This window comes from Selaginella moellendorffii, unplaced genomic scaffold, assembly GCF_000143415.4.
Source record: "Selaginella moellendorffii unplaced genomic scaffold, v1.0 SELMOscaffold_50, whole genome shotgun sequence".
In the NCBI taxonomy this organism is placed as follows: Eukaryota; Viridiplantae; Streptophyta; class Lycopodiopsida; order Selaginellales; family Selaginellaceae; genus Selaginella; species Selaginella moellendorffii.
The window spans coordinates 1,248,537-1,262,187 of record NW_003314311.1 but is presented as its reverse complement, the minus strand read 5'-3'; positions in this window follow the sequence as shown (position 1 = coordinate 1,262,187).

Genomic DNA, 13,651 nt, shown 5'->3' with positions numbered 1-13,651 from the left:
GCTTGTTGAGTATGAGCGGTATTCCATGGAACGCCTTCAGAGATGCGACTTTGGCTTCCATCAATGCGAACAACTGGTCGACGCACACTCGAGGGCCGAGGGAGAAATGAAAGCGTTCGGGGATGCTTGCAGGCGTTGAAGATGCCATCTTTGAAGCGCTCTGGGTCGAAATCGTTGGCATCTGGTCCCCAAAGTTCCTTGCCGTGGCGAATTGCTAGGGCTGGGAAGGTGACAGCGGCTCCTTTTGGAACGAACAAGTCTTGCACCCAGGTATCTTGGAAGCAGGCTCTGAAAAACGCTATGACCGGTGGATACAGGCGCAAGGTCTCGTTAAGTATCATTCCTACCTGTGAATCGACACCGAAAGAGTATTGGAAATCAAAAACTTTTAAGATTTTCCCGACTTGTGCTTCAGTTCGCTGATCTTATCGGCATCAATGTGGTGCACCATCCTTCTAAATTTCCTGTACTTCAGCACGAGCACGTTCCTGCCAATCGGGATAAACAGCCAGCAGCATCATAGTCCAGGATAGCAGCGAAGCCGTTGATTCATGCACGGCAAGGTAGAATGTCTTGCATTCGTTCTGTCGCTGATTCTCACTCTCGCTCTCGGTCAGCATCAAGCCGAGCAAGTCATCGCCATAAGACTTGCTTCCTTGTTTAACCGTCTCCCGGCGTTGAGCAATCACCCCAAGAAGTACAGCCTCCAGCTGTTTTTGAAGCTTGAACCAGAGCGTGATTACCAGAGAGCCAGATCGAACGACGCAAAATCGGTCAATTTTGCATAAGCCTGACAGAGGTCCACAGACCTACTACCCGGTATGATCCAATCCTGTTGAGTCGCTCTGTTATGATTTCAATAGCCCTCTGACCTTCGGCATAGTTGCTTCCAAATAACATTTGCAGTACTAAGCTTATATTTAAGATCCTGGCAAATCTCCACTTCTGACTGCTGCTGCATCATTTTATCCCACCTGTCAAGCATGCATGTCGGACGTGCAATTCACCATCGCTCCAACCATTTTCTGCACAAGCAGAAGCAGTAGTGGTCATGGAAGCTTAAGCAGCTGGGTTGCAGGATGATCTTACCTTGAGCTGCTCTTTGAGATAAAATGCTGGGAGATTCCAACACAACGTGTCGGTAATGAGCCCATTCATCTCCACGAGATCCTGGCGGCAGATCCTGGGCATGCATGAGAAAGAAAAGCGGAGCAAGAACAACGGATTTCACTTCAACACACGTTGATTCATACATGGCTGTATATATATACAACTTCAATCAAATCGGAAATCACCAGAGATCTGATCACGATTCGGACTGCTTGTCGTGTTCAATCATTATTCCTACACTCCCCCTTCAAGCTGAGGGTGTGCTTGACACTCCAAGTTGATTCCTCAGCTTGATGAATGTGAGCTCCGAAAGTGGCTTGGTTAGAAGGTCCGCCAACTGATACTGTGAAGGAACGTATTCCAGGTGAAGATCTCCGGCTGCTACATGTTTGCGAATGAAGTGATGCTGCATGTCTATATGTTTCGTACGAGCATGAAACACAGGATTCTTTGACATGGCGATTGCACTTCTGCTGTCGCAATGCAGAATGGTTGCATCTGATTGCTGTTGATTGAGTTCTCCAAGTAATCGACGAAGCCAGATGATCTCCCTTGCTGCTGTACTGGCAGCTACGTATTCTGCTTCTGCACTGGAAAGAGCAACTGTCGTTTGCTTCTTGCTTCCCCATGAAACTGGAGCACCGGCAATTATGCAGCAAATTCCGGAGGTTGAATGTCGTGTATCCAAGTTGCCAGCCCAATCTGCATCGCAGTAGGCTTGAAGAACAAGTTTGGATTGACCTGAGCATTTGTAAACCAATCCATGAGTAGCCGTTCCTTTCAAATACCTCAAAACTCTCTTCGCCATCTGCCAATGATAACAACTCGGAGACTGCATGTATCGGCTGAGGAGACCAATAGCAAAGGAGATGTCGGGGCGAGTCATGTTGGCGAGGTAGAGTAGTCCTCCAACAAGCGATCGGTAGACCGAGGGCTGATCAAATAAATCATCCATCTTGCTTGTGAACTTGATGCCAGTGACGACTGGTGTAGCCATGGATTTGCAACTTGTCATGTTGAACTGGTTGAGAAGCTTCTTCACATATTGGCATTGTGTGAGGGTGATTGTCCTGTCTGCTTCATCCCTGTCAACTTCCATCCCTAATAGCTGCCGCACAGCTCCTAAGTCCTTCATCACAAACTTGTTCATAAGCTTGATCTTCAGATCCTTCAAAACAGTGTGATTGTTGCTGACAATCAAACAGTCGTCCACATAAACTGCTATCACAACAAAGTGATCACCCTGCTGAAGAAGATATAAATTTCCATCACTGTTCAACCTCTGCATACCGAGATCCATAAGAAAAGAATCCAAACATTCATACCACTGACAGGAAGCCTGCTTAAGGCCATAAAGAGCCTTGCGAAGCTTGCAGACGAGTTCGGAGCACCGTGATCCAAAAAGCTCAAAACCTGGGGGTTGCCGCATAAATATCTCCTCCTTCAAGTTCCCATTAAGGGAGGCTGTTTTTACGTCCATGTGATGTGCGCACAAACCAAACTCCACTGTAAAAGCCAGAAGCATTCTGATACTTGTCTGCTTCACAATTGGTGAGAACGTCTCATCAAAATCCACTCCAGGAACTTGTGAATATCCTTGAGCAACAAGTCTTGCTTTGTAACGTTGTACCGATCCATCAGGATTTCTGTGAAGCTTGAACACCCAGCGTGATCCAACAACTTCACATCCTTCAGGAGCTTCCACCAAGTCATAAGTCTGGTTCTCATCAAGAGAATTCAACTCATCTTGCATTGCTGAAATCCACTTATCTGCATCAGGAGCTTGAATTGCCTGCTCAAAGTTGACTGGTTCAGAAGCTATTTCTGTTGCTGCAAAAGACCATTGCTTGGGATGAGGTGCTCTGCTTGATCGTCCAGATGATGTCCGCCCATAGTTCTCCACATTGAATGGTAGATCACGTGTGAGCCTGTTGACTTCTCCAGTTCGTGCACGATGAGTAGCATCGCCCTGTTCTTCAGGAAGAAAAGATCCAGAGACTGGTGTTGGATGATCATCTGCTAAAGGAGATGAGGGATAGATGATTGTCAGATCATCGTCATCTTCATCACCGTCTTCAACACCATCCCAACTCCATTCTTCTGGAGTCCAGTTCATGTTCTGATCTAAGCTTCCTTCTTCTTGAACATGATCTTTGTAGAGTGTTCCTTTATCAAAACGAACATCAATGCTTACAAAAATTTGATGATTACCAAGCTGGTACAGGTGATATCCTTTTGAATTGGAATCATATCCAACAAGAAAGGCCAGCTTGCTTCTGCTCTCCAACTTGCCAAGATGCTCATCCACCCTTTTTGCAAAGCTTAAACAACCAAAACGCCTGAGATGCACCACCGATTGTCTTTGACCAGTCCAAAGCTCTTCTGGGATCTTGTTGGGATTGCGAGAATGAGGGAGAAGGTTTTGAACATGCACAGCTGATCCAACTGCTTCAGCCCAGAGGAATTTTGGTAGTCCTGATTCTTGAAGGAAGCACCGAACTGCGTTCATGATTGTCCTATTCTTGCGCTCAAAGACTCCATTCTGTTGAGGGGTATGAGAGCAAGAGCGCTGATGAAGAATTCCTTGTTCAGCACAGAACTGCTGAAAGGACTTGTTGACGTATTCCCCTCCTGAATCAGTACGTAAACAACCAACCCTCTGACCAGTTTTCACTTCGGCTTCTACTACGAATTGCTTGAATTTGCTAAAGACTTCATCTTTGTGACGAAGAAAGAAGACATCTGTGTGCCTGGAGAAATCATCTGTAAATGTCACAAAATACTTCGTGCCATTCTGAGCAAACAGTCGCATGGGTCCACAAACATCTGAGTGAATGAGCTGCAAGGGACGAGTGCTTCTGGTCACAGTAGGTTTGAAAGTGCGACGGGTTTGCTTGCCAAGAATGCAAGTGTGACATTTTGCTGAACTTTGAAGAACGTGGTCGTTGAAGCCATCCACAAGCTCCTGCTTCTGCATACGCCTGATGAGAGGGGGATTGGCATGTGCAAGTTGAGAATGCCAGAGAGAACTATCTGCAGTCATGCATATCTCAGGAGCATTCGATTTTTCTCCAGAAGCTATCTCCTTCTCAAACAGGTTACCACATCTGGGAAAATGCAGTAATGGACGGCCATTTGCAAGAACTTGACATTGATGTTTGGAGAAATTCACATCCAGACCTTCATCCGTAAGCCTGGCTACAGAAACCAGATTCTTCACTATCTTTGGAACATACCACACATTCTTCAAGAGCAGAGTCTTTCTTCCCAGTGGAACTCGCACATCCCCAGTTGCGCGAACAGGTAAAATGCTTCCATCTCCCACACGAATGCACTTCCCTTTTGCAGCACGCAACTGCACAAAGTTCGACCCGCTTTGCATCAGGTGTCTCTCTGAACCTGAATCGATGGTCAGTTTTTCAGAAACGTTTGGAACTGCTACCTCAGATGATGCCGCAAGTTCCTGTGTTTCCCCTTCCTGAGCATTTGCTGCGAGCCCTATGTTCATGCGCTGCAGCCAAGCTGCAACTGGGCAATCCATGGAGTAGTGCCCTGGCATCCCACAGGTCCAGCATTCTTGTTTGTTCTTGCCCACAAAACAATCCCGAACTGCTGCTTCTTTACCAGAATTCCCTGAATTCTGCTGCTGCTGCGGATTTCCCCTAAACCCGCGACCTCTGCCTCGTCCTCCTCTTCCGCGGCCTCCTCTGCCTCGATGATTTCCAGCCCACAGAGCTGAATCAGTCCCTGACTGATTGCTTGATGCAGAAGCATTTGATGTAGACTGTGAGATCAAAACATGGGAAGGCCTCTGATCAAAGTCCACAATCAAACCTCTCGCAGCCAGCTCCGAGCGTAAAGTTTGCTCAGCTTGTTCAAAGTTGAGCGACATCATGCGAACGGTAGGGACGAAAGAACTAAAAGAAGAATCTTGCATGGCCTCGCAAAGTGCCAGAACTTTCTTGCTTTCGTTGAACGCTGCTGGACTGCCTTCAAGCTCCATCCACAGGTCTTGCATCTTGGCGAGGAACTCTTCAAAGTTCTCGCCTGGATGAAAACGGGTCTCACGAATGCAAGTCTCGACCATGCTAATCTTGGAGAGGGAAAGAACAGCATACTTGTTGTGGAGATGAGCCCAGATCTCACAAGCACACTTATGACGCAAACACATCATAAGGGCATCTGCAAGCTTAGAAAGAATCAATCCTTTTGCTCGAGATTCCTTCTTCTCCAGCGCAGCTTGTTCCCCTGAATCAAGCTGTTGTCGAGCTGCTGCAACAGAGGCACGAATTGCCTCTTCATCCACAACTTCTCCTTCCACTGAAGTTGAAGCTCCCAACGCAGCAGGGGCTCGCCGCGTACGAGCATCTGCAGCGATTGTTGGTGGTGAAACGATTTCCCAGAGTTCTTCCATCTGCAGCACGCGCATCATTTTCTCGGACCAAGTGTTGAACCCTCTCCTCCCATCAAAGGCAGTGACTCCCTGAAGCAAGATCAATCCAACTTTGCTGCAGCTCATGATGTGAGGCACAAAGAAAGGAGAAGAAAGAGTTCAGAAACCAGCGCTCTGATACCAAGAAAGAAAAGCGGAGCAAGAACAACGGATTTCACTTCAACACACGTTGATTCATACATGGCTGTATATATATACAACTTCAATCAAATCGGAAATCACCAGAGATCTGATCACGATTCGGACTGCTTGTCGTGTTCAATCATTATTCTTACAGCATGCGCCTTCTGTGGATTCTCTCACCAAAGCGGCAGTACCGAGATTGCATCGAGCCACAAGCCACCATGAGAGAGCTTGCCTGGTTTGGCTTGGACAACACCACTCCACTCTACCCTGGTTCCAAGCTCACCTCACAGGAACCACGAATATTCTCTAATTAACAATGGGGAAAAAGGCTCTGTAGGTAAGTAATTTTTTTGGTGTGTTTCCGATAAAAGCTGTAGTAATCTTTAATGCCAACATAAAGCTTTTTCGGTGGAAGCGTCCTGTTTTACATCAGTTCCATTTATAGAATACGGTGTGTAGCTTGCTACCAATGGAAATCATAACCTGGAAAAGAATAATCGTCTTTGTCAAAGCATTGAGAAGATATCACCAAGATAAGGCCATGGAGGATTCTATAAGTCTCGTGTACAAAGGTGGTGGCACGAGTTAAAAGCCTGGACAGAACGTTTGGGATTAAATCTGGAGCTTGTGATCTTTAGACAACTATCCACTGTGGACAATATGGCTCTACAACAATGGCTAGCAAGCTGGACAGTAGGTGCACTCTATATCAAATTTATTGTGCAACCATTAACCATGCGGTACCATGAGTACACACCACGTTTGCTACTCACCATTGCGGCACACACGGACTTCAGCTAGAGCAGGGCCGCCACTGCAGGCCATGCATTCCCTGTCAACAATGAGGGAATCGTCAGCCCCCCCCCCCCCAATAAAAACGCGATTCGAAAAGCTCCCATCCCATATTTCACGACGGGAAATTCTGACTGCACAAAGATAAAGATTGAGAAGAAAATATCCTTACATTTTTCTTGCAAGACTTCTATACACGCGGGTGGCTCTAGAGCTCTAGGATGGACGGGGCATTTAAGGATCATTTGATCAAGAATAATATCTATATTTGAAAAGCGATCCGAATGGGCAATGTGTATAGTTCCCAGCGGCGTGGAGGAACGCATTCATGGTTCCAAATGGCGTGACAAGAAGGAGCTATGACTAAGTCAACAGCAAAGGTAAGCGTAAAAGTTCCAAGCTCTAGAACCGGCACCCGGCAGGGTAGACTGGATGGAGTGGCATTGTCCTGGCCTGCTTTTCAAGCTTGGCATGTTTGGTGGTGATTTATGGCTCGATACATCCCCCGGCCGAAGAAGCCCAGTTACTCTCGAATAATGAAGCATTGGGTGGCAATTCATCCATGGTGAGAATGAATAAGGTGTCGAAAGAGATGCTCATGCAGATGGTGGCCAAGCATCCTGTGGTCACAACTATGTGTTTCAAGGAATCCACTGTCTTCAACGATGAAATCTTTGAGCAGCTAGGGCTTAATACACAGGGACACTACAATGGGACCAATGTCTCATCCCGCGTTGTTGTGTGGTTGTGGGTTACAAGACCATCTTTGACTAGAGTTGAACATTTTCTATCGGGTCATAAAATCTTAAACTATACTACAACAACAACAACAATACTTCCAGAATTTGAGGCGTCTTTCTGCGGTCCTGCTGAGAAAAAGTTGGGAAAAGTTTAAGGTATCTGCAACGGCAAACAAAGAACTTACCAGGACTTGAAAACGATTGAAGAGAGCACTAAGTCGTGATTGTCCATAGCTATCCACTGATGAACCTCGAAGATATGGCCACAGTCGAAGCTCGATGAATCTGTCGGAGCTCTCACTCTTCTTCAGTGTCATAAGTATGATTGCGATGCCAAATGACGTAGGGATTTGCCATACAAGCCTATGTAGGGATACTATGAGCAGCTTCGTGCACGGGCTGTCACAGCGTGACCTCTCGCAAATCTCGAAGCTTCTGAGATGCTAGCCGTTCCAGATGCAAGGCTCGAGGCAACGCTTGCAGGGTGCTTCACAGACGTCTGTGCATCTGCTTGGAAAGCAGCATTTCTCCTGTGAGAAAGGTGGGTGCGCAGTGGTGCCCGCAAAGAGATCTCTTTTGCACTGAGACTTCATGGTTCACCTTGATTGAAATTGTGGTCCATTTTTAAAGAAGCTTTTCCAAACATGACTCATGCAAAATGAAAAAACATGGACTTGAACCTCTTCAAGTTTATTGCTTGTTGTGTTTCGTAATTAGTCGTTCGTACCTCGCAGGAGAAGAACTTTATGGATTGCCAGACAGTGGTGGCACATCAGGTGGAGGTAAAAAACCTGTCACAGAAAGTGGCTACTATTATTATAGTCGGTTCTGTTTCTTGAAGACTCACCAGGATCCCGTTTTCTCAATCCTGGAGGCGGTGATGCCAAATCTACTGGCGATGCCTGTTCCTCCAAGAGGACACGATCACCAATTGTATGCCCAAAAGCACCAGCTCTACAGGAAACTTGGTGTGTCATTGCAAGCATTATAATAGCAGACACAAGCAGCAGCACTAGAAAGCCCTTCATCTTTTCTTTGGCTCTGCCATTTTCGCGGTTCTTAAAGCCCTGACTGAGGGGTGCACAGTATTGACTTGTTGACTATGGACTTGGACTAAGCACGTGGGGAGACTTTCAGTTATGTTTAGAGAAGTAATAGGTTTTGGTATATTATTTTATTTTTGAATATATATTTTCATGTGCTAAATCAAGATCATTTTTAGATAGATTGGGTAGAAATGTACAAATGTTTCTGCTTACTTAAGTTCAAGTGGCTTACTTAGTGTTTTGTTTATACTTGTCTAGAGATTTGTGTCCCAATAGCAAAATTTTGCTTAGTCTTTCCTGATGGGAAATATTTACCCATTGGGAAACTTCCAACCTTCCTTCAAAAAAATATCAACCTTTTTCTGCCATTCTAAAGTTCAATCATTGGTCTGTTTGGTCATTGGTCTTCTTCTGCTGTGTGTGTTTAGAGCTGTAAAGAAGCCATGATCTACTCCCCATTCTTGTAGCACACGGTTAACTTGAGTTATTGTTGGATTTTGAATAAGGTAAGCATAACTCTTGTTGAACTATGAATGGCCACATTTTACTAGATTATAGTTTCAGTTGTGCTTAGATGAATCTTAGGATGTGGTATTCCCTTTACAACAATAGCATTGATTTAGAGCCAAACAACCTTTTCATCATACTTATAGTTGATGATTTTGCCAAAGTTTTATACCATTTATCATTTCTCTATATTTATTGAGGAATATATTCATTACTGACCACAAGAAGAATTAAATCTTAAACCTCTGCTCATGGGATTTGAATTTAAAACTTACTATAGATGGATATACGAGATTGATTATATTTCTAGATTAATTGAGGTTGGACTAAATTAATTTCTAGAGTCCATATAAAGGTAAGGTTTTAAAAATTTTATATTCAGAATGTTTAACATAAATCCATTTTTTCTTCTCTGTTGTTCAATATTATATTATAAATTTTCATCATTTCCCTTCTTCTTAATGTTGAACTCTTGACAATTTAAACACTCTCCATATCAATATTTTCTCACATCCTCTTCATTGTGAAAGCCATAGCAAGCATTAGAGCATTTTATTTTATTCAAACTATGAGGTCCAAGTGTATGGTTATGATGCTGTATATTAATATTAGCATAGTGGGATTTTGGTAGCCATCAGATTGATTTCAATTTGAACCATTCGCTTCTATATATAAACTAGGGCTTTTAAGTTAATTGATATAGACATTTTGTATATTCTCTTTCTATATTCCATGCACTCACATTAGTGGAGTTGAGGGGCACTTTTGATTGTTCTTGAGGAATGATTTTGGCTTAAATTTAGCTTTTGCAGTGTCTAGATCTAATTTTTTTCCATTTTCTATCTTTTATTCTTTCTTTTTAGGATTTTGGTTTAGATTTAGCTTTTGCATTGTTTAGATCTTCTTTTCCTTCTAACTTTTTTCATTTCATTTCTTTTGCTATTTTCTTTTCATTCATCTTCATGGCAAAGTAATAGTCTTCTTCTCCTTTGACTTTGAAACAACAGTTGGTGCAATTACTTGATACTGTGTGATTGCAGTTGAATAACCAAACTCAATTGATGGCAGCATTCACAGCATGTGGTACAATTCCTCCTGCTCTTGGTGCCAATCCTGGCATTCAGCTAAAGTTCTTTCAAAAAAATCCTAAGGATGATGTGTACCATTGGTTCGATCACTTCATAGTGATTGCCACATATCATTTTTGAGATGATGCTCGACGTTTGCATGAGTCTCCTATGTGTCTTTAAGGGTGGCGTTGTAGTGGTATAATGGTTTGAGCACAGTCACTCGTGGGGATTGGAGTGTTCTCTCGGACATCTTCAAATGTGCATTCGAACATGCTAATGATTGTGATGATTAATGATGGTCACCCAAAGAGATCAAGATTTTACATGCAAATGTTAAGGAGATGTTGGAAAAGGGTGTTATTCAAAAGTTGCAGAATTCTTGGGCATGTGAACTTCATCTTGTGATGAAGCCTAATGGGAGTATTCATTTCTGTATTGACTATTGTCAATTAAATGAAGTAACGATCCCAAATATGTATCCTCTTCCTCACACTGCTAATCTCTTGGATTGTCTAGGGAGAAGTTGTTGGTTTACTAAGTTAAATCTTGCAAATATCGATGGCTGAAGAAGATATTCATAAGACTACTTTTCATACACTATTTGGTTTGTACGAGTTCTTGGTGATGCCGTTTGGTTTGAACAATGATCTAGTGACTTTCTAGTGAATGATAGACAAAGTTTTTTTTGATATGCTAAAGGTGACTATAGATTTCATTGATGATATCTTGATCCATTTAAGGGGATGTAGAAGGAACATATTTGTGATGTTCATAAAGTGTTAAATCAGCTGCAAGAAGCTAGTTTAAAGTTGAAGTGGTTAAAGTGTGTGTTTGGGTCCAAGGATACGACTTATCTTGGGTGCTGTATTTCTCATGATAATTTACAAGTTAGTCATGATAAACTTATGCCTGTTCTAAAGTTCTCTACTCCGAAGTGTATGAATGATATCCAGTGCTTTCATGTGCTTTGTACTGAGTCAAGGGGAATTAACACCTTCATTTCTACACTAAATCTACTAAATTAGCACCTCCATTTCTATACTAAATCTATTAATCCTTCCATTGTGTAGATTAACTATTCCATGTGAGGCAACCCACGGTGGATACTTTCGTCTGGGATGCGCCACATTGTGTAGACTAGCTATTCCATATGAGACAACTAGTCATCCACCCGTATTGCAATCTACACTAGCTATTCCATGTGAGACAACTAGTCATCCACCCATATTGCAGTCCCATGGTGGATACTTTCGTTTGGGATGCTCCAAAAAAGGAAGGACGTACACATGGATGCCCAATACATACAATTTTCAAATTTAGGGGTAGGAATATACCTTGCTTAAGGGTATTTTATATTTTATGTAACAACTAATCAATGGGAATCGAACCCATGCCATTTGCTTCGATACCATATATAGCGCACTTTATCTCTCTCCCTTTAAGCCAACTGGAAAAGGAGCAATTACTTGATGAGAGAGCCCTTAGTGGCTATTTTATCCCCATTTATCCCCCAAAGTTCCAAGGATCCATGGTAACAATATATCCAAATCTCATCCTATGATCACATGCGCTACAACGACTCCTTTGGTTTTGGCATGTCCTAACTACATTCGACCTTTTATTTTGCGTGTGGATCCTTTTGATATTGGTATTGGAGGTGTGTTGATGTAAGAGAGTTTGAGTATGCCTAGTTAGTGCCATCCCATTGCATATATAAGCCATACATTACAACCAGTTGAGGCAAATATTGCAAATGTGATTGTGGGTATTAAAAGTTACTTGTTAGCTAATCCTTTCAGATATTCTTTCTTTACTACCACAACGGTAAGAGGTCAATATTGCTAGACCCTTTATCAGCCCCTTTTATCTAAGTGTTAGTAAATTAGACTTAGCATCTGTACTTGGCCAAATGAGCATAAGGAAGGAATTCCTAAATGTCTATCTAGCTGAGCATACTTAGCCTGGCTTGTTAGTTCTCTTTTGCTCTGTCTTGCACTAACCTAGCAAAAACCCTTGCGTATTAAGATTAGTCCCTCAATATCGTTGAATGATAGCTTGCCGTGTTTGCCAAACACCCTCGCTATCATGCCTTTTGTGTTAGTCTTATTTTGGCCTTAAATGCTATTTATGGAAATTGTCTAGATTTATTCATTTAGCATATCTATAAAATGTAGAGATTATTCTAAACACAATGGTGTTTGTCCTGTGGCCAAATTCGCAATCTAGAGATATTCCATATTTAGCAAGTTTCAAGTTGGTTCTAACTTTTGGCACTAAAGGAGGTTTGGGGTGAAAGCGTAAAGTATGTGTTCCTCATTGGGGAGGGGGGGGGTTTAAATGTATAGTAGGGGTAATGGGTAAGTTGGGCATGGCTGACCAACCTGAGGTATAGTTTAGCTCCTGCTTATGTGCATGTCTTTGTTCTGCATTTGGCTTGGGGCTTGGGTCTGAGGTTGAGTTCCACACCATGCTAATACCTATATTTTCGCATTAAGCCATTGGTATGTTGAAATAATGCTAAGTTTTGTTTTGCATGTTGATCTTAACATTGGAATCCTGGATACTCTAAGACTGTTCCAAGTTGCTCCATGCTCCTGTCCCTTCACTCTTGGGGCTGTATGCTCGGGAGTTGATTCGTGGTTTGGTTCCACCACTCCTTAGCTCCATGCTTAGGAGTTCAGCACTGTTCTTTCATTCAATGGCCAAGGCCCTGAAACTCGGGTTCCACACCACTATCCTTTGGATACGTGGTACATAAAGGGTTTAGGTTCTGCTTCGTGGTTATTCTATAGTAAATCACCATAGGATAAAGGGTAAAAACCACATGTGCTACATTTGGTATCAGAGGATAAGTCTCAGTAAGTATTATCCAATGAGATTAGGCAATTAGTTTCATTTCATATGCAAAAGTGAAAATGATGATCCAAGTGGATATATGTTTGGGTGTAAAGGCTTTGCATTCATTCCTTGGGTATAGATTTGGTTACCTTTTTATACTATATTATGTGAGTTTGTTTTAGGGTTCATAAAATGGATGTGAGATGTTCTGTTTGCATAAGTTTGTGCTTGGGCTTGTGAGTGAGGCACATTAGCACAAGTTTATGCTTAGGCTTATAAGTAAAGCATATTAGCAACTCAAGGTTACACTTTGCATTGGCAGGATTAATATTAGCTTATCGGTGGTTCTATGAGTTGTTTTTTATAGCATGGATAAAAGTAAACCTCCCTTAGGTTTGCTATGAGTGGCAAATAAGCTGGTCTGTAGCTATTTAGCACAACACTAGTAGATCCTTTTTAGGCATGATTATAAGTGGATCAATTAAGACTGTAGGGATTAGTCTGTTGGTTCAAGTAGTCATTGCTAAGCTTTTTCATAAACTTTTCTTGGATTGGATTGAAAGCAGTGCGAATGCAAGCTTGAGGTTTAGTCAAAGATGAGACCGAAAAGAGAGTTGTCAGGGACGAAGAATTAAACACGTAAATCATTTTCTCTTCTTAGAGAAATGATTTGCAATAAGGTGTTAACTCATTACTCGTGCAATTACCCATAACTCATCACATCATACAATTAAGAGTCCTTATTTTGATGCATATTGGGTATGATAATAGTGAGTTATGGGATGGATAGCAGTGAAATGCTAAACCATTTTGTTTAGGCTTACTATTGAAGACTTGGGTTACAATGCTCAATTCTTTTTTGGGGAACCTTGCTATTGCTTCTTGAATAGTTTGGTGTTGGATTAGTTTTGAGTTTTAGTCAAAAAGAGAGTGCTATGAGCTTATCTATGTTATAAACAAAGTTGGTGA